General features: G+C 42.4%; 1 pseudogene; it reads left to right on the top strand.

The window, feature by feature from the left end:
* Window positions 1–24,906, top strand: part of LOC125934028 (40S ribosomal protein S4-like) — a 109,905-nt pseudogene extending 84,999 nt beyond the window's left edge.
* The last annotated feature ends 1,041 nt before the right edge of the window (window positions 24,907–25,947 follow it).

Below are 25,947 nucleotides of genomic sequence, written 5' to 3'. Positions count from 1 at the left end.
ACACTGGTCCAAACCCAGAGAGTATGCGACACCGAGAGTGAGCCCTAATATAAACTAGGGACTTAGAGTGATTATAATGTGCACTGTAGGTTCCTCAGTTGTAGCAAATGTACCACTCTTGTCAGGGATGTTGATAATGGAGGCAGCTATCCATGTAGGTGTAGGGGGTACATGAGAAATCTCTCATTTCCTCCCAATTTGGCTGTGTAGCTCAAACTGCTCAAAAAAAAAAAAAGTTTTAAAAAAAGGGAAGAAGGTTGGCACTTAGAAGTAAAAACCTAAGGATATAGTTGAACTATCATATCAAAATATATTCAATCAGTTGAATTGTTTTTGTTTTTGTATTTTTTAATTTGAGAGAGAGAAAGAGAGCATGAGCGGGAGAGGGAGAAAGGGGGAGAGAGGGAGGGAGAGAGGGAGGGAGGGGGAGAGAGAGAGAGAGAGAGAGAGAGAGAGAGAGAGAGAGAGAAAGCCCAAGCAGGTTCCATGCTCAGTGTAGAGTCCAACACAGGGCTCAATCCCATGACCCTGGGATCATGACCTGAGTCAAAATCAAAAGTCAGACGCTCAATTGACTGAACCACCCAGGTGCCCCAAATTGGTTTGTTTATTAGCAAAGGTGGTTCTTTCCCACCCATCTCTGTTCCAGCCACTGAGCTAATCATAATGGGGGGATGGGGGAGGAGGGAGGCATGGAAAATATAACAGTCTTTAAACTTAAAGTGCCAGGCACTTTCTAAGTTATATGTATGTATTATCTTTTTAATTCCCATACTAACCCTATGAGATTGGTATAGGGACTGGGCAGGTTTTGTGAGGCCTAAAGCTTACATAATTTGAGAAGCACCCTTTAAGGAAAAGAATTAACCATATTAGCTGCTGCAATAGCTATTCTATTGATCACTCTCCCCAAAACAGTTCACAGTCTGGGCAGGAAGAAAGACTAAATAGATAGCTAATATGTGCTTTGAAAGAGATATTTATTCAACCAAAAACATTGATGAGCACTTACTATGTGTGACACATTGTTGAAGGTGTTGAGATAAACAAAAGTCCTTGCCCTTGTAAGTATTCTATATTAGCATGGGAGACAAAAAAGTAAATGTGGCAAATAAACAAATGATAGGGCATATTAAAAGTTGATAAGTACTATTTCAAAAAAAAAAAAAGGACTGAAGGATAAGAGTCAGGTATTGGACAGGGGCTAGAAAACAGGTTGTAGTTTAAGGAGCATAATCAGGGTAAGTCTCATTGCAAGGTGATATTTGAGCAAAGATTCAAAGGGGCCAAATGTAAACACATGGATCCCTGGGGGAAGAGGGTTCCATGCTGAGGGAACTGGTAGGGCATGTTTCATGCACTTAAGAAACAGCAAGTACGTGGTGAGCCAGTGCGCACGCACGTGATAGGCGAGAAGCAGGAGATGGGCTGTGAGAGATAAAGGGGTGTGGAGTTGTAGAACCATGTAAAGAATTTGTTGTTAGCTCTGAGATAGGGAAGCATTGAAAGGTTTGAGCAAAAAAGTGGCAGGATCAACCTTACAACTTCAAAATATCATCCTGGCCACTGTGCTGAGTTTTTGGTAGCTGAGACCAGAATGGTAGCAAAGCAGATGGTGAGAAATGTTCAGATCTTAGACATACTTTGAAAGTAAAGCCAACAAAATTTGTTGGAGTGTGACGATGGGGCATGAGACAAGGAGGAGAGTCAAGGATGGCTCCAAGGATTTTGACCTAGGCCACTGCAAGGTCAGATTGCCTTTGAATGAGATGGATAAGGACACAGGAGCAGATTGGGAGGCGAGACAGGAAATCACTCATTTGAGATGTCTACAAGATACCCAAGATGCTAACTAGGCATTTGAGCAGATGAGTCTGGATTCAGAAGGTGCCAATATTGATGGAGTATCAAGGAAAAGATGAAAAGGATCCTACCATGGCCTCCTCCAGAGATCAGTGCAAGCTGCCTGCATTAGAGGTGCCCAATCTGAAGTTTTTCACATGAAAGTCTTCCAAAGAGAAGTTTCCTAGAATCCCTAGAAGTCCTCACACCTGCCAGTCATTAATAATAAGGAATATGTTAAGTACAAAATAACATGTTACTCAAAAATGAAAGATGTGAATGAAGGGGGAAATCAAGAGTCCTGAGAGAAGAAAACCTGAGTTGGCTGTTTTCAGACTTTACTGGCTGGCAGGAGGATGGACATACACGTCCTTGCCACATGGAGCTCATCTGCCGTCCCTGGGCTCTCCACCACACCTCCCTTCCCTTTTCATGAGGCAGTCTTTCAGAGGTTCCACAAGTCAGGACTCAGGAACTCTCATCTGCTCCCATGGAAGGAAGAAACAAAAACCCCTGGTTAAGACAAAATGCAGGGGCGCCTGGGTGGCTTGGTCGGTTAAGCGTCCGACTTCGGCTCAGGTCATGATCTCACGGTCCATGAGTTCGAGCCCCGCGTCGGGCTCTGTGCTGACAGCTCAGAGCCTGGAGCCTGCTTCCGATTCTGTGTCTCCCTCTCTCTCTGACCCTCCCCCATTCATGCTCTGTCTCTCCCTGTCTCAAAAATAAATACACGTTAAAAAAAAAATTAAAAAAAAGACAAAATGCAAAATTCAAAGACAAGAGATGCCAAATGAGTAACTCACAACCATAAATAATCTCTAATATAATGGAGACTGGAAGATGGTAGGGCTCTTGCCCTACTTCTTCTATATACTCTCTTCCAAACCCCACAGTCTCTGCCAATAAACCTGAAAAACAGGCCTTGTGACATTTGTCGCTCAATTCTTTTTCCCCTATGTTTGCTGCATGTGATCATACTGGTATCCTTGGTTACTTTTGCAACATTCAAGAGACCCTCTCATAGAACACAACAAGCCAATAAGTAGATACAGCTACAAGTAGCTGTCTGTCCTATGATTTCATCTCTGAGACTCTAAGCAAGCATCCCATTTATTTGACCAACATTTATGGACCATTTTCTAGGTTGTAGGAACTGTGTTAGGTCCAGAGATAGGATTCAAAGGTGAACAGGACACACTCTTGCCCCTGAGGTCCTTTCAGGGCAGAGACACTATTTTTCTCAAGCTCCACGCCTGCTATGGCTGCCTTTACTCAGGTCATAAACCCTCACCCTGGCTCGGCAAGTTTCCAGGCATACAAAAACCATGCCTATTGCTACATCTTCCATCTACTTTAAAGCATAGGTCTCAACTAGAGATGATTTGCCCCACCCTCCAGGGGACATGGGGCAATGTCTGAAGACACTTTTGGCTTTTGCAACTGGGGGAGGGGGTAGGGATGCTACTGGCTTCAAATGGATGGAATCAGAGATGTGCTCACTGCACAGGATAGTCTCCATCCTCCAAGACGAAAAACCATCTAGCCCAAAACGTCAATAGCACTGAGATTGAGAAACCTACTACAGGCAGTCTTTATTTTAACCACTTGGTCCTTATATGCCACGTTATTCTTCCATTTACTGTCTCTGCAACAATAGCACTAAGAAAGGTTTGTGCCTGTCATCGATTAAGATGTGGAAACTAGGAAAAAATAAAGTAAATCCGCCTCCCATATCTTGCTGTAGCCAGCTAGAGGTCTTGCCAGGATTCATTTTCTTCTCTACACAGGTCTAGAAAACTATAGAAGAAAGCCAAGAATCTGGTCTAGTAATTGTATGGCAAACATATATCTTTATCTTTCCCTCTATTCTTTGTCATCTCGTCCATAACCAATGATGTATTTTTGTCTTTTCATGTTTCACTTGCTGCATGGCAATTTCTTCTTGTTGCTCATTTTCACCTAACCAAATTCAACCGCTCCCTCAAGATCTTGTTCAAATGTTGAGTCATGCATTTATTTCATCTATTCCAGGCAGCAGTGATAAACCACCCCTCCAGCTTACCCCCAAGCAAAACATACTCTTACCATAGCTACTCCGTCCCTCCCTTGGTAACTAAAGTGTTACCGTTATTTGTGACTCCCCCACTAAATTATAAGTTCCTTGAGGTCCAATTCCTAACTAGGAAGAATATGGACACTTTTTTCTTAATCCTATTTGACTGAAAGTCACACGATCCTCTAGCACAGATGAATGGAGGAAAGTGATACTACATTTCAGAATAATTATTGTGATAAAAAATAATTATTGCTATAAATGTGTTATCTTCGGGGAAAAAAGAGCATTGGTCTAAAATGTTCATCAATTGATGAATGGATAAAGAAGATATGATATATATATATATATATATATATATATATATATATATATATAATGGAATACTACTCAGAGATAGAAAAGAATGAAAGCTTGCCATTTGCAACAATGTGGATGGAACTAGAGTGCATTACAGTAAGCAAAATAAGTCAGTCAGAGAAAGACAAATATCATATGATTTCACTCATGTGGAATTTAAGATATAAAACAGATGAACATAGGGGAAGGGCAGAAAAAATAAGATAAAAACAGAGAGGGAGACAAACCATAGAGACTATTAAATACAAAAAAAGAGAGAGAGAGAGAGACTCTTAAAGACAGAGAAAAAAACTGAGGGTTGTTGGCAGGGTGTTGGGTGGAGGGATAGGCTAAATGGGCAGTGGGCATTAAGGAGGACACTTGAAGGGATGAGTACTGGCTGGTATATGTAAGTGATGAATCACTCAATTCTATTCCTGAAATCATTATTATACTACATGTTAACTAACTTTGATTTAAATAAAAATAAAAATAAAAAAGAGCATTGGTCTAGAAATCTCCCAGAGTCAGCGAAGGCAACTTCAGATACCAGGTTCTGAAAGAGTTCTTTTTCCTTAGGCAAGACTGAAAGAGAAAAGAAACAGTCCTGCCTCTAGGTAGGTAAAGGAATTTGAACAGTTTCACTTAAAATGTAGACAATTTAACAGATTCATTTAGAGGTAGGAGTGGGTTGTAAAAAAAAACAATAGATTTTTCTGCAAAAAAGAAAAAAAAAGATCTGCTTTGACTTTATTAGAAGTAATGACTCACCATTGCTCCCCCTTAGAGAAAAGCAAGATAAGTCTATATATCACACATTATTTCCTTTCTATCCAGATGAGCATAGAAGCTCTTCAGTTTGGTAAGCATATACATTTTCACCATTATTGTCAGCCATTCATTATCTTATCATTGAAAAGCCAGGCCCAACCCAAAAAGACATTTCTATTCTTCTGCCTTTTTGATGTTACAACCCATGAAAGCAGACACATCGGTGACCACCACAGGGACTCCATGTAGAGACAGCCTCGGGCAGGAGGTAAACCCCCCTGGGCTGCACTGGTACATCAGCTAATTCCTGGCGATGAGCACTTGAGCAAGTTATTCACCTTTCTTCACCCAGGCTCTGGCTATTCCACAAAGCTTATCTAGGATTTAATGAGATAATGTGCCTGAAACGCTTAACAAAATGCCTGTTTTCTAATATAGGTGCTCAGGAAATGCAGAGAAGAGTAGTCTCTTCCCTTCAAATGCATTTGCTTTTGCCCTCAAATCTATATGCCCTTCCCATATTTGATCAATTTTCCTCAGGCTCTCTAGATATAGAATGCTTTCCCATTTGTTAACAACATCCTTTGTCCCTCATACTGAGGACACATTTTGCTTCCTTTTCGTTGTCCATGTATGTTTTAAAATACACCTTGGGAGACATGACGTGTTTAAAATGCAGTGGAGTAACCTGCTCATAAGCTCCAGGTCTGAACAAAGTGAGAACATGAGGAATGAACATGAATTATTCACTGAGTCGCACCGAGAGTTCCGGAACAGGAAAACTGACCGTGCTGGGTGCGGTTCTCCAATCATATAATGTGGTTTACAGCTTAAAACATCATCTATAAAACCCCATCTCGAAGTGACTTTGGGTTTGGCTGTAACCACAGCAAAAAGAAAGCCCACTCACACTAAGAATGACCTTTACACCTGTTTGGGTTTCTTAGTAACTTATTTTAACAGATTGTCTATACAAGATGGGAGTTTTATGACTGGTATCAGTCCAAAGGTGGAGAAAACATGAACAAAGTGTCTGGCCGTATTTTTCAGTGCGTTCTAGTTCTCGCGAAATTTAACAGCAGATGGATTCCTGGCACACGGAATTGTCTTTCTTCCTTTTTTTGGATAAAATAAGTACCCAACTAGCAGAGACTATAAAATGAATGTAACGCTTCTTCCAATAGTCCCAATAGGACAAATAGTCTTTAAAAAGTATTCGCTGCAGTTAAAAAGCAAAAAATTAAGCACTTGCACCAAACCATTTCCTTTCCTCAAAAAGTCCCATTTCCGCTGCCTGTTTATGGTTCGGCAGCCTGGTGGGCCTTTTTGTACAAGTGGAAGCGTGAGATGACAAACGGAAGGTTGGATCCACCCGTGAATGTGAAGATGCGAGGAATCAGGTTCTGTCGTAGGGGAAAAAAATCACATCCAGAGATTGGAAACAAGGACTCTCTCATCCTCCTTGAGAAAGATGCATATAAATTGGCTACCCGTTAGATACGGGTTACGGTTGGCCCATGTACGTTTCAGGAAATTAAACATGGATTCAGAAAGACCTGAGAGCTGGGGTGCCTGGGTGGCTCAGACAGTTGAGCATATGACTTTGGCTCGATCATGATCTCACAGTTCGTGAATTCGAGCCCCACATCAGGCTCTGTGCTGACAGCACAGAGCCTACTTCAGATCCTCTGTCTCCCTTCTCTCTCTGCCCCTCCCCTGCTCATGCTCACATTCTCTCTCTCTCTCTCTCTCTCTCTCTCTCTCTCTCTCTCTCAAAAATAAATGTTAGAAAGAAAGAAAGAAAGAAAGAAAGAAAGAAAGAAAGAAAGAGAAACAGACCTGAGAGCTGGAGGAGGAGACTGGCCCCAGACAACACTCTTTGTCCTCTGGGTAGGAGCTCTTAAAAGCGAGCAGCTCTCACAGATCCACAGCTACCTGCAAGGAAAGAGTAAACCAAGATGGGGGAAATATCTGACTTCCTCCAATGTGCTCCTGCTTCTCTCTGGAACCCTTCGGGGGAGGGGTTTTTCATCAGCCCTGCTGGCATCTCCCTGTTTTATATCTGCCAGCCTCTGTACCCTTCCCCTGACGTGGAAGTTCACAAAGTACCAGAAGAATGTCAGGGCTCGCAAAGTCCCTATCTGCCCAAGAGAAGGAAGCAGGGAGAGTATCACACTGGTGCTGGGATTTTGGAAAATTTGCAGAACAAAGAGAAAAAAATAAAACAGTAAGGATCAGATAAACTCCAATTAAGCAGGCAAGCTTTATAAGCTTTATCCAAATTAAATCTCTTAACATTGATGTTTACCCATCATTAATTTTTATGTAATCACATTAGGAGAAGAACACCTTCCATCAGTGGCTGCTGATGCTGGCTTTACGAAACCAGGCTACCTCTTCCTCTAGCAGGTCTGCAGCACGCTAGGACTGAGGCTTAAATCAGTTCTGCAAACCCCCCTGGTCAAATAGAAGCCAGAGGACAATCCTGACAGAGAATCAAGGACCAAAGAAGGAAATCTGAAAAGGATCAGTTTGAAAAAAAAACTTGAGAGCCATCAGGACTGTGAGATCCAGAGCAAGGAGAGATAATAAGGGCTAGAAAAGCCTGTGATATTTTTTTTCCCCTTTGTTTTCTGATGGGGACATCACGCCTATTGTCTATGCAAGTGGCACCCTTGGCTAAAATATCTAGAACTGCCAGGTTGAGTGTCACATGCAAATGATTTCTTCTTGGCCCCACTTGCTCCATTGATGCCCTGCTCTGGCTGAGCCAGGGGAGAGCAACCCAAGTGTCTTATGAAAATAAGACAACCCGGCCTCCCACTTTGCCCCACCGATTTCCATATCCGGTATGACAAGTTTTCCTGGGACAGGCCTGCAACCATAGGCACATGTCTCACCCTGTTAAGACTCCGTAGCAGGTAAAGCAACCTGAACTCCTCATGGAAGAGCCGGGCACACAAACCTACGCCCACGTACCAAAGTAAGAGAAGCCAAAGTGGGGAAAACTTTCCACCCATTTGCTTCCAAAGCACATATTACCAGGAGCGGGTGAGGAGGGCAGCGTACAGAGGCATGCTCAAACCTTTCCACTTGCTTTCTTGTCTCCGGCCCCATGCATACCAGCAGGAACCTGAACAAGATGGTGGCTTAAAAGCAACACTTTGGAAACTTCCCAGAATGAAAATCTACCTTCCCTCTAAAAGAAATTCCTACTCGGTTTTTCTTTGGGGGCACTTTTCTTTACTCTCGCCTTTTTCTCAAATCCACTGCCCTCACGTTTGGAGCTAATCCCCAACACAGGTAATCCCTCCATCTCTTGTTACCCACACTGAAGTTTTCTCTTCTCTTCCTGGTTGGTGAAACCGTGATTAGTTCCAGGACATTAGTATCGTCTGATTCCATTGGTCACATTTTAATTCTTGATGGAATCGTGAGGCCAGGTTGAGAAGGGGGGGTCCTTGGTTAACTACAGTCTCAGGCAACAAACCATAATGTATAGAGATTAACATCTTGTTAGGACAAAGAACAGAAATGGTTTCACATCCCAGGCTCATCACTTTACTAGCTCTGTGGCTGTGGACAAATTTATGAACACCTCTCAGCCTTAATTTCTTCACGAAATATGGACAGAATATGTTGTTGTAAGAATTAAATAAGGCAATGTATGCAAAGGACCACAGTGTCTGACATACAGTGAGCTGAGGAATGTTGGCCATTACCAGCATCCTCATAATCATTCTTGTTATTAAACTACACAACTTCCCAGGTCAGACAATGGGAAAGAAAGATGAATAAGTTTCTAACTTGGAGGTGCTTATGGTCAACCCTTAGAGATAGACATGTAAACACATAATCACATAACAGTAATCCCAATCTGACCATGTGCCCCAACTTTTCTGAATTCCTTATATTCCAAAAGGTACAGAGCCAGGCCTTTGAGTCAAACAATGAATCGAAGCTGAATATTTTTTACTCAACATAGTCATCAAACCTCTAGGAACTTAATCTGCAAGGTTCTCTTGATGAGGCTCTGACACTCTTCTACTCTTAATTCTCCTGAATTGTTATTGTTTTGTTTTTCTCCTGGATAGGTACTACCCATTTCAAAAAAAAAAAAAAAGAAGGAGGAGGAAGAGTAGGAGGAGGAGGAAAAAGGACAGCTGTAGAACTCCTAAGAAGCTCATTCTCCTGGTTCAAATGAAAACATTAAAAATCAGAACAGCAGATTCAGGACCCCTTCTCCCTGCCAAGTACAAACGAACATGAACAAGGCAGCTTCTAAACATCTGACATTAGTGGCCAACATCACTGGCTCTCAGAATTGTTAATCACATTAGCGAATGAATCATTCACTAAAGAGATCAGGGCTGGTATTCTGACACTAATTCCCAAGATGCAGAATACATCTGAATCATATCTGCCCTTTTTGGGGCGACTGTGACAGTTGGTTGTAAAGAACCAAGTTTTGACAAAACACTGAACTTCTTTACTCTATGCCTTGCAGTTTAGCTGGAAACAAAATCTTTTTTTAAAAAACATCTGAAAAATTTTTCCACATCTACATGCTCCAAATTTTTGTAGAAGTCTTTATGACTGCTACTTTGATGTATATGCCAAACAGGATAAACCCTTGAAAGGCAACATTGCTAATGGACAGAAGGATCTTTAGGTAATTGTAATAGCCAGTTTGGCTAGTTTTATGGGTGTGTGTACATTTAATTTTGAGTTGAGCAATAGCCAATTTGGCAATGAGCTAGAATAATATGAGTCTTTCTGCTTGTTTGTTTTAATTACTAACAACCAGAGAAAAACTATTCACAGCAGCCAAGAGAATTAAAATCAGAAATGCACTCCATTACTTGCAAACTGCCCATTAGCATGCCCAAATGGATGTCACTTATTCAGGAGGTGCAAGAGACAAGAGGGGCAAGTTTGGAGCTGTGATATGTGAGGAAAACATAAAGATAGCTGTTAAGTTTTTTAGGGATAAAACAACTTTCCTTCAAAGCTGTGGAGGAAGTCCCAGTAATAATCATGCATTCAGTACTTTTTACTGCCTGTTGGTGGGCCAGGCCCTGTTCTAGGTGCTGAGGATACCACAATGAACAAGTAAACAAAATACTCTCTTCACAGAGCATACATTCTAGCGAGCAATAAACACAGTAAACAGATAGACAAACAAAAGTATGATTTTCAGGTAGTGCTAGGTGCCATAAAGATAACAAGATAGCGAACCAGAGAAGGGCTCTCTGAGGAGTCGGTATTTAAATAGAGATTTGAATCGCATGGGGTCAGGGGAGTTGGGGGGAAGTATGCAGCCACGCTAGAATCTGGGAGAAGAACATTCCTAGCAGAGTGGCCAGCAAGAGTAAAGGTCCTGAGGCAGGAATACACTATGACTGTTTAAGAAATAGCAAGAGGCCAGTGAGCATAGTGATCAAGAGAGAGGTGAAAGGTAAGATTACAAGTCTTGGGGGGGGGGGGGGGTTTATACAAGGATGTGTGAAGTACAGAGAGATATTTGGATTTTAATCTAAGTGTAATGGGAGCCGCTGAAGGGTTTTAGGATCTGACTTCTGCTGTCATGGTATCACCCTGGCTGTTGTGTGTGTCTACAATCTTGAGAATAAAAGCCATGAGGCTCTGTTAAGAGGCTACAAATGGAGTTGGGCAAGACATAATGGCATCTCAGATCGAAGCACTCCGCAGGAACAATATAAAAGGGTCAGATCCAAGAACTTGAAGATTGAGCCAGCAAGCTATGCAGTAGACTATGTTTGGGCATGACCATTTTTCCTAAACAATGACTGTATCTGCTGTACCTAAAAAGATGCTCAAAAATATTTGTTAAATGAACAAACTGATCCGAGAACCCGAAAACACAAACTCCAGTTCCACTCATTTACCATCTACCTAACGATTCTTTGCCTCGGTCTCACCCCAGACATGTGGCGGTGGTCAGGAACTTCTCCATAGTGAGGGCTGGCATTGGCTGCCACAGCCTGCAATCTGCAGTCACAAGTCTGGCAGTGACTGTGATAGCCCAGGTTGAGTTTATACAGAGGTCAAAGTGAAATAAAAGCTGCCCTTTCAGGGCGCCTGGGTGGCTCAGTGGGTTGAGCATCAGACTTCGGCTCGGGTCATGATCTCACGGTTGGTGAATTCAAGCCCCACACCGGGCTTGCTGCTGTCAGCGCAGAGCCTGCTTCAGATCCTCTGCCCCCTCTCTCTCTGCCCCTCCCCTGCTCATGCTCTCTCTCTGTCTCTCTCTCTCTATCTCTGTCTCTCTCAAAAAAAAAAAAAAAAAAAAGTTGTCCTTTCTCCGGAGCCCAAATTTTTACTTAGATCTTATTTAATAGGTCCCCCATTGCCTACTGAGTAGAATTTATACTCCTTGGACTGGCATTTAAAGTCTTCATTGATCTATCTCCCACTTCCAAATGTTCCTCTTCATATACCCTACATCCCAGTCCAAATGAATTGCTTATGTTTAAGCCCCATATTTTTTTTTTTCTACTTCCATATCTTTGCTCATGCTAGGAATTTCCTGCCTGATCATCTTCCTTTCATCCCTCATAAAACCCAGCTCAATCTTTATAATCTTTTCCTCAACAACCTTTCCTTACTTCAAATCTCTCCATCAAGGCTACACTCCTAAAATCTGCCACCCCAGAAACTGTAGGGCAAAACCCCAGCTCCCAGGCATTTCACTATGTGTGTACTTTCAGGGCAAAGAGGAGCCTTGCACACATCGTTGGCCAAAACATGTCAGGAAAAGCCCAGAACGTGGGCTCTTCTCTCTTTACTATTTCTGTCCTAGTGCCCAGGGTTTGGATCAATGCTTCATTAAACTCCACTTGTTTGTGCAAAAGTTAGAATAAAACAATATTTAAGAACAACCACAGACCAGTTTTCCTAGCCTTACTGAAGTCAATGGGTCTTAGCATAAAGCACAGGTTTAGAACCAACCACATCTGCTTTCCAAACAAGTTTTTTCCCAAAGTTTTTAGCTGCCTTTATGATCTTTATAGTTACTTGACCTCAGTTTTGTTTTGTTTTTTTAATTTATAAAACTCATGGTAAATCATTATAACTGTCTCACAGGGTTGTTTTGTGGATGAAGTTAGTTAACACAGATAATAGTGTCTACCATATCTGTTGAAAGTTATCATATACGTCTGGTCTTTTCTGGAAGGGGAGGAAAGCCATGTAACTGACTCGTCGCAGTTGTTGAGACAGATAAACAGCCTATCTGCATGGTAGTTAGACATTGTCCAGCCTCGGAGGACGGTGGGAACCACCGTCTTGTATCTAAACTTTGTCTTGTATCTCCACCTCACCCTGGGTGCCAGCCAGTGATGATGGACTTAGACACATCACACACGTCTGTGAAGCCAGCTACTTTCCAATGAGTCCAAATGCCCAGCCTACTATTGCTGCTGCTATGTAAGTAGGCACTGCAAACGGGCATCCCCAGTGACTCATCAAACACACACACACACAAACACACATGCACTCCCACACGATCAATCAATCAATCAGTCAAAGCAGGGTCAGAAGATCAAAGGGAGAAACTAATGCTTTATGGCTTCTATAGTAAATGGTTCTTATAGGCCTGTGGCACTCTTGGCAGAAGTCCCCTAACCAGAAGATTCCCACCCCACTCCTGCTCCTTGGAGCTCTATTGCCAGCATTTCTTCCCTCCACCATCCCATTTCTGTACTCTGGAATCCTACGTGGTGCGCCACCTTCTAGGAGATATGTCTAAGCCACGAGATAAGAGTTATACCCCCATGTATGAGTCATTCATATTATCTTGCAGCAGGGAATCCTTTTAATGGAGGCAGCCCACCCTCACTGCAGGGAATATGTATTGCCTGACTTAGTTCTTTTGCTTTTCCATTTAACTTCCTCTCATACCCTAGGCTCTGAGAGTTCTTCATTCTATATACCCATTCCTAATGCCTGTTCTTCACAATCCTGCTGTTTGAATGATGACCGTGATAATGATGATGGTAATGACACTGAATGCCTGCTATGAGCCAGACCGTGCTCAGGGACTTATAGATATAACTCCTCACTACAACCTAATGAAAAAGGTATTAGTGTTCTCTTCATTAAACTCAGGAGGAAACTGAGGCTTGGAGATGGGATGTAACTTGGCAAAGTCACATAGTTAGAAAGTGACAGAGCTAGAACTTAAACCCAGAACAATCTGCTCAAGAGCCTATAACTTTAACCACTTTGATGGTTTCTCTCCTTTATTTTTTTTTTAATTTTTTAGTGTTTTATTTTTGAGAGAGAGACAGAGACAGACTGCAAGCAGGGGAGGGGCAGAGAGAGAGGGAGGCACAGAATCCAAGACAGACTCCAGGCTCTGAGCTGTCAGCACAGAACCCCACATGGGGCTCGAACCCATGAACCGTGAGATCATGACCTGAGTTGAAGTCACATGGTTAACCAACTTAGCCACCCAGACGCCCCTACTTTCTTTTCTTTAAATGACCTGTTTTGGGGGTGCCCGGTGGCTCAGTCAGTTAAGTGTTTGACTCTTGATTTTGGCTCAGGTCATGATCTCACAGTTTGTAAGATTGAGCCCCACATCAGGCTCTGCACTGACAGCACAGAGCTTGCTTGGTATTTCCTCACTTGCGTTCCCTCAAAATAAAGAATAATAAATAAATAAACATTAAAAAATAATAAACATTACAAAAATAAATGACCTATTTTTACTCACATCTTGATCCCAACCTGCCTGCTGACACTTCAATTTTCCATGTCCCTCAGTTTGAGAATACATGGCATCCTGAGTAAGTTCTCTTGAATCTAACCCAACAAAGAAGCTTAGCTTCTGACTTCCCCATGAGGGCAGATGGACCAAAAAATGAAGCAGAATTAAAAGTTGATTCAGAGGGGCTTCTGGCTGGCTCAGTTGGAAAAGCTTGCGACTCTTGATCTCAGGGACGTGAGTTTGAACCCCACATTTGGTATAGAGATTACTAAAAGAAAATAAACTTTTTAAGAACATGTATTAAGAAAAAGAAGTTGATATAGAATATTACTTATAGTTATATATATTTATTCCTGGGCTATTTTATATTGAAGATTGGCTAACTAACAGTTATATCTAGAATACCTCTCTTACCCACTACAGAGGTAAACAACAACAACAACAAAACAAAAACAAAAAACAGAAAACAAAAACAAAAACAAAACCCTATGTAACTCTTTCCCAGCCCCTTTTCAAACAAGAGTGAACATATGACACAGTTCTGCCCAATGAGAAGCAGGATGCCTACAGGTCAGGGGTGGACAGGCTTCTAAGAAACATTTATTTTCTTCAAAAAAAAGGAAAAAAGATCACCAGTACTGACCCATTCCACTTGTTGCTGCCATAAAAATGTGATGCCTAGAAACAATTCAGCAACGTTGAGATGACAAGAAAGCATGCCAATACATTGAGGATAGTGGAGAAGAAAGTTAGATTCTTAGACTCTGAAGACATTGTTGAACCTCTGCTCACCCACTTGTGTGTGAGATAATTAAGCATCTCTAGCCACTTAGTCAGCATACTTGCAGCATAAAGCATTCCTTACTGATATAATAGTAACAATAAATGGTTTGCATTACATAGTATGGATTCAATCATTCTAAGAAATCCTTTGCTGGCTTCTAAATATATTAAGTTAAGTCTCTAGGAATGGTCATATAGGCTCTGGGGTAGGAGGAGCCTAAGATCCTTACTATGAGGACTCCAGCGCCAGAGAAGGGAAAATCCTGTAACCAGCCACACACAGAAGGCAATACATTGAACTGTATATGATACACTGAATGAAGCAAAATAAAAGATCGAACAAAAATAATCACTTCTATGAATTCAAGCCAGACAATATCAACACAGGGGGTAAAAATAGCAATAATATCCACAGCTCAGAGTCAGAAACCTGTGTTCTGATCCTAAGCTTCCTACCTTGGACATATCATTTAAGCTCTCTGAGTCTCAGTACCCTCGTTTGTAAAATGAGAGAAGGGACCAGATAACTCTTCTTTTTTTTTTTATGTTTATTTATTTTATTTTGAGAGAAAGAGAGGGACAAAATGCTTAAGCAAGGGAGGAGTAGAGAGAGAAAGAGAGAGAGAGAGAGAGAGAGAGAGAGAGAGAGAGAATCTCAAGCTTTGCTAACAAGTGCAGAGCCCGACCTGGGGCTCAATCTCATGTACTGTGACATCATGACCTGAGCCAAAATCAAGAGTCAGGTGCTTAACTGACTGAGCCACCCAGGCACCCAGAACCAGATAACTTCTTGATGCAAAGGCATATCTAAAACATTTTCATTCTTTGATTCCATATATTTTCCCACTTAAGGTGAAAACATATGACTTAGGGGTCAGTAAACTTTTCTTTTGCGCACAAAGAGCATGGAAATATAACCTTATACCTCTGCTTTCTAGATACATTGAGTACAAAGGTAATTATTCCTTAGCAAATTATGTGGTAAGAATTATAGCAGAGAATCTGCTGACAACATACATCATTATCCAAAGTTCAACCAAATCATAAGACAGAATCAGTGTTTACTTCATGTAATGTTCTTGGTGACATAGGGCAACCAAGGGCTTCCGTTGTTCCATATCAAGGGACTCACAGAGAGGACCCATATGAGTGAGAGGTTATGTAAATAAAATAAAATCTGCTCAAAGGCCAACTTAGAGAGATCTTTGCTTTTCCTCTTTTCCTTTGCTACTTTGCCATGTTATCTATCCTTTTCCATTCAAGATATACCGCCCCATTGTTTGCCCCCAACAAAATTAATTTCATCTCATATTTCGATCACTGCCCCCTGCTTTTCAATGATTAGACATGATTAGATTACCAAATAAGCCAATCCTGTGTTACTTCATCAAAAGGAAAATTCTAGTCTCACAGAGAATATTAAAGGGGGGGGGGCGCAAAAATGATGGGATTTACCTGATTGATAAATCCAGAAAATTTTTAAATCTTGAAATTCTAAAATTTTGTCATTTAATTCTTCCATGTTCCTTTCTCATATAACATACCACACTGAGCTTAATAAGTAGCGATTACAGATGTTCTAAGTTGAAAGTGGCACTCTTGACACTATAAAAACTCACAGGTAAATAATACGTTCTTTACTCTCAAGGAGCTACATAAATACCTATAATATATGGCAGTCCAGTCCAAAAAGCAATATGGAAATGTTAGGAAGAAGAAATTAATTTCAACTGAAAAAGATTTCAGGAAGAATTAAAATGGAGACATAGACAATGGCTCATGTTTATGTTCTATTCTGAAATATTCTTTCTAGATTCTGAAGTGTCAACCTGTCCAGAACATAACTTAGATCAAAAAGTGAAATACCGGGGCGCCTGGGTGGCTCAGTCGGTTAAGCGTCTGACTTCAGCTCAGGTCACAATCTCACGGTCGTGAGTTCGAGCCCCGCATCGGGCTCTGGGCTGATGGCTCAGAGCCCGGAGCCTGTTTCCGATTCTGTGTCTCCCTCTCTCTCTGCCCCTCCCCTGTTCATGCTCTGTCTCTCTCTGTCTCAAAAATAAAATAAACGTTAAAAAAAAAAATTAAAAAAAAAAAGTGAAATACCATATTGGCTGGCTAGGATCTTCAGTGCCATAGCAAGATGAACTCTTAAGGAAGTGGATTCTACCTTCCTTACAGCTGCGTCCTTCTCATCCCCGTCCCACGTAACCAAGATAAATAAGGAGAATGTGGAATCCAAAGTCAAGAGCACCAACGACAGATACAGAGCCAGAATATGCTTCTGCCAATGATGGTGCCATCCTTTCTGCTGTCACCTAATCCTACCCGTGAGAGAAACCTCCCAGGAATACCCAGGTCCCCAAAAAAATCTCAACTGCAACAGCAATTCCTTCCATTCACAGATTTCTTCTTCCCTCAACTCACACCTCCTACCATCCTCCACCCCCATCATAGTCAGTATGCTGGCCTTTGCTTCGACATGCTTCCTCTCAATGTCTCAGTGGGTCTGTTTTGATAAAAAAAGAACATCGTGTTATAAATGGTGCTGTCTGACGCTCAGGCTGTGAGCAGCCAAGGAACTATAAAGATCTGTTTAGAATCATGACCACTTAGCAGGCACACGGCCACTAGGACTTTATGACCATTAATTGGTTTATCCTCCTTGAATCCCTCCAAGACATCTCTTATTATCTCCATTTGACAAATAGAGCAAAACTAAAATGCAGAGAAATCGACTAATTGACTGAGTTGCCATAAGGGGAAGAAGATGGCAGCAGACTATTAAAATCAAGTCCTGTCATGAAACTTGAAGATCTTGAATACTTGCCTGCCTTTCTGAAACATGTTAGTATCTGAGTTTTTTTTAATTCAGAAGGAGATTCTTGGAAACTCTCTAATTCCACCTCCACTTTCCAAACCAGAAAATTAGGGCCCACTGAGATCAAGGACTGGGTCAAGGTCATGTTGTGACTAAAAAGAGAAGTTAAGACTCCAACCCAGGTATCCACGCCCCAGATGCAGTGCTCTATCCACACTGAGGAAACCCAGATCCAGAAACATGAGGTCACACAACTTGCCTATGGTAGTGCTACACCAGAGTCCTAGGAGAGGTATAAGAACAGGTGTATCCTCTGTGCACTGTGCAAAGTCCTATGGCCACGGAGCCAAGTGGAGACTAGAATCCAGCCTATACCCTCTCGGCCAAGCTCTGTGCTTTGGGGCAGGAGTAGCCCCATCCAGAAGAAGGGACACCATCTGTCCATAGCCGCCGCCACTCACAGAAGACCCTTTCTTCTAACCTGCACTACGGCACCATACAGACCAGCAGCAGCTCTGAGACCAAGTCTCTTCACTCCTCATTTAGTGCTGAATAGGAAGAATGAGTTGTCTTTGGAATATGGAAAAAGGAAACCAAGAATTATATGTGGCTTCTAATATCTGGGATATTATTGTACACCAAGAAGAAGGCAATGTAACCAGATTGCTTGGCTAAAAATGTGCCAGGGCACTTCATTCTCATTATAACATAACACACTCTAAATGTAGCGCAGTTGATTCAACTCCATATTAATTAAATATGTTTTGGATTTTTTAAAAACACTTTTTGTCAAATGTGTGCAAGTGGTCCAAGTTTTGCACAAAGGAGGATGCCAGGATAAGTCTTCTAAAATTATAAGGGAGCACAGTCTCCTTTGTATCTAACCTGCCCCGACTGCCACTGATCCTTCATCCCACTAACACTGGAGGTGGGGAGAGGGGACAGAAACCGATACTCATTCTCTCTGGAGGTACAACTGCCAGAAGAAGGATTTTTCCAACTTGGCTAGAGTCCTAGCCACTCCATTTTTTTTTTTTTTTTAAGAACAGATCAGTGTTGTAGTTGTAACACTCCCCGGGCTAGGCCTTCTACTACAGCTGTATTAGATCTCCTGGCATCCAGCAGCCCTCTCCAGCGCAGCCAGGACAGGCTGGCAGCCGTGCTACCATGAGTGAGCAGTAGGAGCTGTTCAACATGGGGAGGAGAGTGAAGGGAGAATCAAATGACTCTGAGATTTCTAACTTGTCTAACTGTGTACAGGACAATATCAATAACCAAAACGGAGAAAGGAGAAGGAGGGGAGTTTTGAAGTCCAAGAAAATGAATTCTGCTTGGGAAATATTGATAGGCAGCTATAAATAAATGTCTGAAGCTCAAAAACATGCAGGGTAGGGGCAGAGGTGCAAGAATCAGGACGGGGATCATGAGGCTTTCTTCTCTTTGTCTTTGCATTGCCCAAAGAGCCCATTATATTTGCCAGAAGGTAGAATGGGAGGGTGGGAAGCAGGAAGACCATTTCCAACCCTTTCGATGATCTATTATTGCATCACAAATTGCCTCAAACTTAGTGGCTCAAAACAACAATTTCTTCTTTTTCACCATTCTAAGGGCTGGCTGCTGGGTGATCCTTCTGCTTTATGTTGTGGTGACTAGGACACCAGGATGATGGGGACACTGAAATGGCCTCATTTCAAATGGTTATCAAGGGGTAGTGGATGCCAAAAGGTGAGGACAGCTAGAGCCGTCAGCCAGGTGACCTCACTTCTCCTCCATGGACTTTTCTCTGTGGCTGCTTGAGCTTTTTCACAGGTGGCAGCTGGATTCTAAGAAAGAGCCTTCTAAGAGAATAAACCCAAATGTGCAAAAGCTTCTTTAGCTTCCTCTTGCATTATGTCTGCTGATGTCATAGTGGCCAAGGCTCGTTAAATGGTCAAGCTTAAATCAATGTGGAGGGAAGTACACAGGGCATGAATACTAGGATGTACGGTTCATTACAGGCCACCAAGGACATAGTCCACCACGCCTTCTGGAGGAACTGAGGGCTCTCTATTGTACATAATATCACAATTAGACTTCTTAAACTAGGATTTGGGGCCGCCTGGGTGGCTCAGTCCATTAAGCATCCAACTTTGGCCCAGGTCATGATCTCACCGTTTGTGAGTTCAAGCCCCGCCTCAGGCTAAATGCTGTCAGTGCAGAGCCTGCTTCAGATCCTCTGTCTCCCTCTCTCTGCCCCTCCCTCGCTTGCATGCTTGCTCTCTCTCTTTCAAAACTAAATAAACATTTTAAAAAAATAAATAAATAAAGTAGGATTCAAAATCTGATCTAATCTCCTCACTCATGTTTCCACACGAGTTCTCACTCTGCATAGACTAGACTTCTTTGAATCCGAGACTCTGTGATAGGAAAGAATCCTAACATGGTTCCACTGTATACACACACACACACACACACACACTCACGTGCACACAATCACTGCCAGTCCTACCTATGAGGCTTTTCTCAGACCCTTCTCCTTTTTTTTTTTTTAATTTAAATTTAAGTTAGTTAACATACAGTGTAGTCTTGGCTTCAGGAATAGAACCCAGTGATTCATCTTTTACATATGACACCCAAGTGCTCACCCCTAAAAGTGTCCTCCTTAATGCCTGCCACCCATTTAACCCATCCCCCCCCACCCAGACCCTTCTCCTTCTTAATGCTCCTTCTGAAATCCAGTCCTTTAGTTTCTTGTATCTTGCTCCAAGACAAAAACCCTTAACCACACTGCTTTTTAAAGGGACTTGACTTGCTCCAGTCTCTCTGATTTCACACAAAATTCATTCTGCTCTTAGGGAATAAATAAAGGAAATGAGGAGAAACAGAAAGGCAGATTGTGATGTAGCTCTGGCTCTGGAGACAGGCTTAGGATAGAATCTGGGTCCTGCCGCTTGCTGACCTGTGACTCTACACTGACGTTTTGTTCTGGTCTTTTCCTTAAGCCTCAACGTCCAATGTGTAAAATGAAGATTATAAGAGTTGCTACTTCCAATGACTTATTGGGCCTAACTATGATAATGAACGTAAAGTCTTTAACATGTTGCCTGACACAAGGTGAACCCTGGGTACCTGTTAGCTCTTATTATCTAAAGGACACAATATGCTGTGAAGTCAATGACATGTGAACAAAAAAGTTACAACAGAGCCCAAGCTCTCAATGCAATCAGATTTAAAAATAAGGGGTGTGGTGTGTGTGTGTGTGTGTGTGTGTGTGTGTGTGTGTATGGGGGAGGGGGTGTAGCTGCAGGATTTACTGGTTCAACAAATGAAAAGTTCAGGTGCAGAACAGGCTGAAGTCAGAGTTTAAATCCTCATCAAAACTCAGGTTTTGTTTGTTGTTTGTTTTGTTTTCTGTTGTTTTTGTCTTCTGGCTCCACCCTGCTTTCCTCATGGGTGTCATTGTGAGGCTGCCCAGGGTGGCAAGACAGTCTCACCAGTATCTCTTTCTTGACCTCTCCTTTGTAAACCCTTTGAGGAAAAAGTGTGAGTCTCTCAGAAGTCTCAGCCAAACACTCACTGCTTCTAGTCAATCAGTTTAGATCGCCACAGCCAATTGCTGTGGGCAGGGGAATCCTGTGATTAGACAGAGGCCATGTGGTCAGGTCCAGAGCCGCTCTGGAGTACATGGCTGACAGCGCGAGAATGTGGGGCCCAGAGAACATCAGGCTGCCACTCTCAGAAGAACAACTGGGGGAAGGGGCAAGTAACATGCTCCCACAATACTGGAAACCACGGCATTATTTCTAATGGTAAAAACCTAGGAATTGCCCACAAAAGAGTTAAGTGAGTTATAGAATATACATATGGGAATCTAGGAAAACAGTAATTTTCAATGAATATCTGAATCATGTGGGAACATTAACGCTCACTATGTTAAGTGAAAGAGGCTGGAACAGAAATACACATGCACATTGTACACAACACTACAATCCTTCAATGCTAACAGCGAGCAGGAAGTATGGCCACGGTAGTACGTGCGTACCGCAGCTAGTGTGGCTGAACCAGAGCAGACGGGACAGGACCGTGATGAGGGGGAACGCAAGGATTTTGTGCAAGAACACAACACTGTGAGTTAATCACCACAGAAATAAACAGTCCATTCAGAGATAAGTCTGTTTTCTTTTGCCTGTCTGCATTTTTAACACTGTCATAGTCAAAGAAAACATCCAAGACCTGCTTTAAGCATGTATCTGCCTCTTTCTTATCTCATCCTCTGAGAGAAAACTCATGGAAAACATCAATTTCTATGTCAGAAATAGCCCCCAGGTTTTTATTAAGGGCAAAAACCACATGCCATTTCTACAGGAAAGTTCGACACTATATGCTAAGGAATAAAGCAGTGAAGACACAGGGGGATTAATAAAGAATTGAGGATGTCCCTAGACTGGTGTTTGTCACCTGTCTCCTTCTGAAACCTTTCAAGACTCTTCCTTACACTCCCACACAAAAATCTCTCTTCTATTATCTATTGACGGGGGGATATATATAACAAGAAGCCACTGTGACTTCAGTAATGCTTTTGATCGCTTGTACTTTATTAATCACATCTACAATATTTATTCTGTCAAAAACACCCATACGGCTATGTGCTTGGCATACATGGAGGTCCCTAGACCCTTGCCAGAGTCCACACTATTGGGTGAAGCTGGTAATGCCTATGCAACTCTCATAGATCAGGAAAAGTGTTTTTACAAACCATACACAGTAAATGATCCTAAAAGTCCTCTTTAGACACCTCTCTCCCTCTCCCTTGACTTCCCACTCACAACATCCAGTAAAGCTCTTTCCCTCTTCCCGTATCGGTCCAGCACTCCTCTGTTCCCCAGAGGCACAGACCCCCCGCCCTGTTCATCACAGTGTGTGGCTATCTTGATTTTTATCAAGAGGGCCAGCCCCTTGAATTCTCATGGAGGAAACAAGTCCTCCACGTCATTTCACTTGATTTCATTCTGGTTTCTCTCTCATGGCCACCTCCCTTCAGTTACAATGTCTCAGCTCTTCCAGGTAGGCAGGACAGGACGGCAGGACAGGACGCATCTCTCCTTTCAAGGCCCCCACTGGGTCTGGGCGATTGTCAGTTTCTTCCAAGCTTCCTCAGGATCTATGCCTTCTTGTTTTCCCAGTCCCCTGCCCAGGTGACAACCAAGCAGTCTCCAATTGTTTCAACTGTTGCTCACCAGCAAAGGAGGAAAGGCTTTCCAAGAATGGGAGGGGAGGTCTCTTTTTTTTTTTTAGTAGTTGATCTTCTGAAGACAAGATTCTACCCCTTCCCCACTGCTTTTTTTTTTGTAGAAACCCAGCGGATAACTCTTACAGTGGAAATTCCAAACCAAGAAGGGATGGCAACATCTTGAAAAAGATGCCCTTTTAGACTCCTGTCAAAATCAGCCACCAGATCCTTTTAGAGATTTCTTGACTCTATTTAGAGTTTTAGATTTGTTTCTTTCTTTCTCCCAGTAATTTTCTTGGGTGAATTTCCTCATGACAGCCCTAAATCCTCCCTCCCCAGGTGTGGCTGCTGACTCTCTGACCCGCATCTAACCCAATATCAAGAACTATCTCTTTTGTTGATTTGAATTGGAATTAGTCATATCTCTCAGGGGTAGTGTGATCAGTTAATATACTGTCCAGATAAGAACATGTTAGAATGTTAGACCACAAGAGAGAACTTTTAATAATTCAGCTGGGACAACAGGCATAAACCAGGCCTCCCCTTATCAAGTCCTTATTGAGCAAACCCTATATGATTACCCAAAGGCCTTAACACAGAGGCCTGTCCCCAGTAGATGCTCAGTAAATATTACTTCACTGATTGGGTCCAACATGTGTCATTTTTCTGATGTTAATGTCACAGTACATTAAAAAAAATTTTTTTAATGTTCATTTATTTTTGAGAAAGACAGACAGAGTGCAAGTGGGGGAGGGGCAGAGAGAGGGGGAGACAGAATCTGAAGCAGACTTCAGGCTCTGAGCTGTCAGCACAGAGCCCCACGCAGGACTCAAACCTATGAACCATGAGATTATGACCTGAGCCAAAGTGGAACACTTAACCAACTGAGCCACCCAGGCACCCCACAGTACATTATAAAGTTCCATCTTTTGCCTTTTCTTTCTTCTGCTGTATAACTCCAGTCGTATGCAGTAAGATATGATACCACATTCTTCCCTGAACAATCTTCAACTGTCCCTACCAAACCTTTTCCTGAAAAGATATTTTTAGCTCTCTTTTCTCATGCCAAAAGGAGGCAGTCCTCTTTTGGTGCCTAGCATAGCTACAGTTCACGGTCCCAAGAAGAATCTGATGCGTGTAGCCGCTCCAAAGCATTAACTGCTGGACAAACTGACTGGTGTGTTTGCCTCTTGTCCATCTACTGGTCGCCATAAGTGGAGAGAATGTCTCCCTCTCATCATTTTCTTAAGGAAAAGACTTAAGTATGGCCTAACAGGAGATGAAGTAAAGAAGATCTGTATATAGTGTTTTATTAAGATTGATGGCAAGGTCTCAGAGCACCTGGGTGGCTCATTGGTTAAGCATCCAACTTGGGCTCGGGTCATGATCTCAAGGTTCATGGGATCGAGCCCTGCATCTGCACTGACAGTGCAGAGCCTGCTTGGGATTCTCTCTCTCCCTCTCTCTCTCTCTCTGTCCCTCCCCGATTCATGCTTCCTCTCTCTCTCTCTCTCTCAAAATAAATAAATAGGGGCGCCTGGGTGGCTCAGTCGGTTAAGCGGCCAACTTCGGCTCAGGTCATGATCTCACGGTCCGTGAGTTTGAGCCCCGCGTCGGGCTCTGTGCTGACAGCTCAGAGCCTGGAGCCTGTTTCAGATTCTGTGTCTCTCTCTCTCTGACCCTCCCCTGGTCATACTCTGTCTCTTCCTGTCTCAAAAATAAATAAAACGTTAAAAAAAAAATTTTTTTAAATAAATAAATAAATAAATAAACTTAAAAATAAAAATGATGGCAAGGTCTGAACTGATATAACCTCCTCTGCTGGTTTTATTGACATCGTTGGCATTAACAAGACTGGGGACAATTTCTGCTTGATCTGTGACACCAAGGGTTGCTTTGCTGTTCATCAGATTACACCTAAGGAGGCCACTTATAAGTTGTGCAAAATGAGAAAGATCTTTGTGGGAATGAAAGGAATCTCTCATCTGGTGCCACATGATGCTTATACCACCCACTATTCTGATCCCCTCCTCAAGGTGAATGGCACCACTCACATTAATTTGGAGGCTGGAAAGATTACTGATTTCATCAAGTTTGATACTGGTAATCTGTGTGTAGTGACCAGAGGTGCTAACATGGAAAGAATTTATGTCATCACCGACAGAGAGAGACAAACTGGTTCTTTTGGTGTAGTTCACATGAAAAATGCCAATGGCAACAGCTTTGCTACTCAGCTCTCTACCATTTTTGCTATTGGCAAAGGCAACAAACCATGGATTTCTCTTCCCTGCAGAAAGGGTACCTGCCTCACCATTGCTAAGCAGAGAGACAAGAGACTGGCAGCCAAATAGAGTGTTGGGTAAAATGGTTTCCAGGTGATGTGATTGGAGGTCTTCATACTTACTATACATGATCTTAGCCAAAAGGCCGAGAAGCGATGGAAGTCTTCATACTTAATTAAACATAATAGAGCGTGATTAAAATAATACTAAAAAATAAAAACGCATCACAATGTGTGCTGTGCATGGTAGGGGGGTACAACCACGAGCACAGCGGATACTTGGAGTCCCTGCCTTCCCAGAACCAGCAGGGCAGGTCCACTGCAGGGCATGTGCCTGCAGACAGGTGATTACAATGAACACAGAAGTGCTTTGATGGGAAATAGAGCGTGCAACGGACGCCCCACACTCTTCCTCCCCGCACTGCTTGGTTACCTATTGCCCCTCCCTTCCTTTCCCTTCCCCACCACAGAATCCAGCACATCACTAGGCTCATTCAATTCCACTTCCTAAATAGCTCTCAAATCTCTTCAATTGTCTTCTTCCCACAGTCTTTCTTCCTAGGAAAGGAAAGCTGAACCATTTTTAAGCATTCACAAAATTCTAAAACTCTGATTGCAGGAGATTATTATAGTAATCTGTGCTTGAAAAGATGGACAGCAGAGTAGGGAAGAGATAGTGAGGATGACATGGAAGGAGAAGGGGATAAGACATTAGAAAGAGCCCTGCAGAAACCCAATGTTGAAAAGAAATTACAAAGTAGATTGAGAAGTGGAGAGAGTTAAGTAGAAAATCGGCAGAGTGCACTGTCATGGAAACCAAAGAGTTTCCAGCAGGAAAAAATTGGTCAACGGTGTCAATACTGCCAAGAGATCAAATAATATAGGAGCTGAGAAGAGAACAGTAGATGCAGCAAAGTTCGTCACTTGAGATGAGTTTTTCAAAATCCAAGTATTGAATGCCTATTAGATGTGGGGGAGCCTCTTTAAAGGACGCAGAGATTTGCAGATCTGAGTTGCTGTTTTCCAGAGGCTAATCATGGAGTTTACAAGCAAAATTGCAAAGGCACCAGAAATATCCCCTCCCTCTTCTGTAGCCAAAAAACTTGTAAATACTACA

The sequence above is a fragment of the Panthera uncia genome (genome assembly GCF_023721935.1).
Source record: "Panthera uncia isolate 11264 chromosome A1 unlocalized genomic scaffold, Puncia_PCG_1.0 HiC_scaffold_16, whole genome shotgun sequence".
NCBI lineage: Eukaryota > Metazoa > Chordata > Mammalia > Carnivora > Felidae > Panthera > Panthera uncia.
This window is presented reverse-complemented; position numbering and strand designations above follow the sequence as displayed.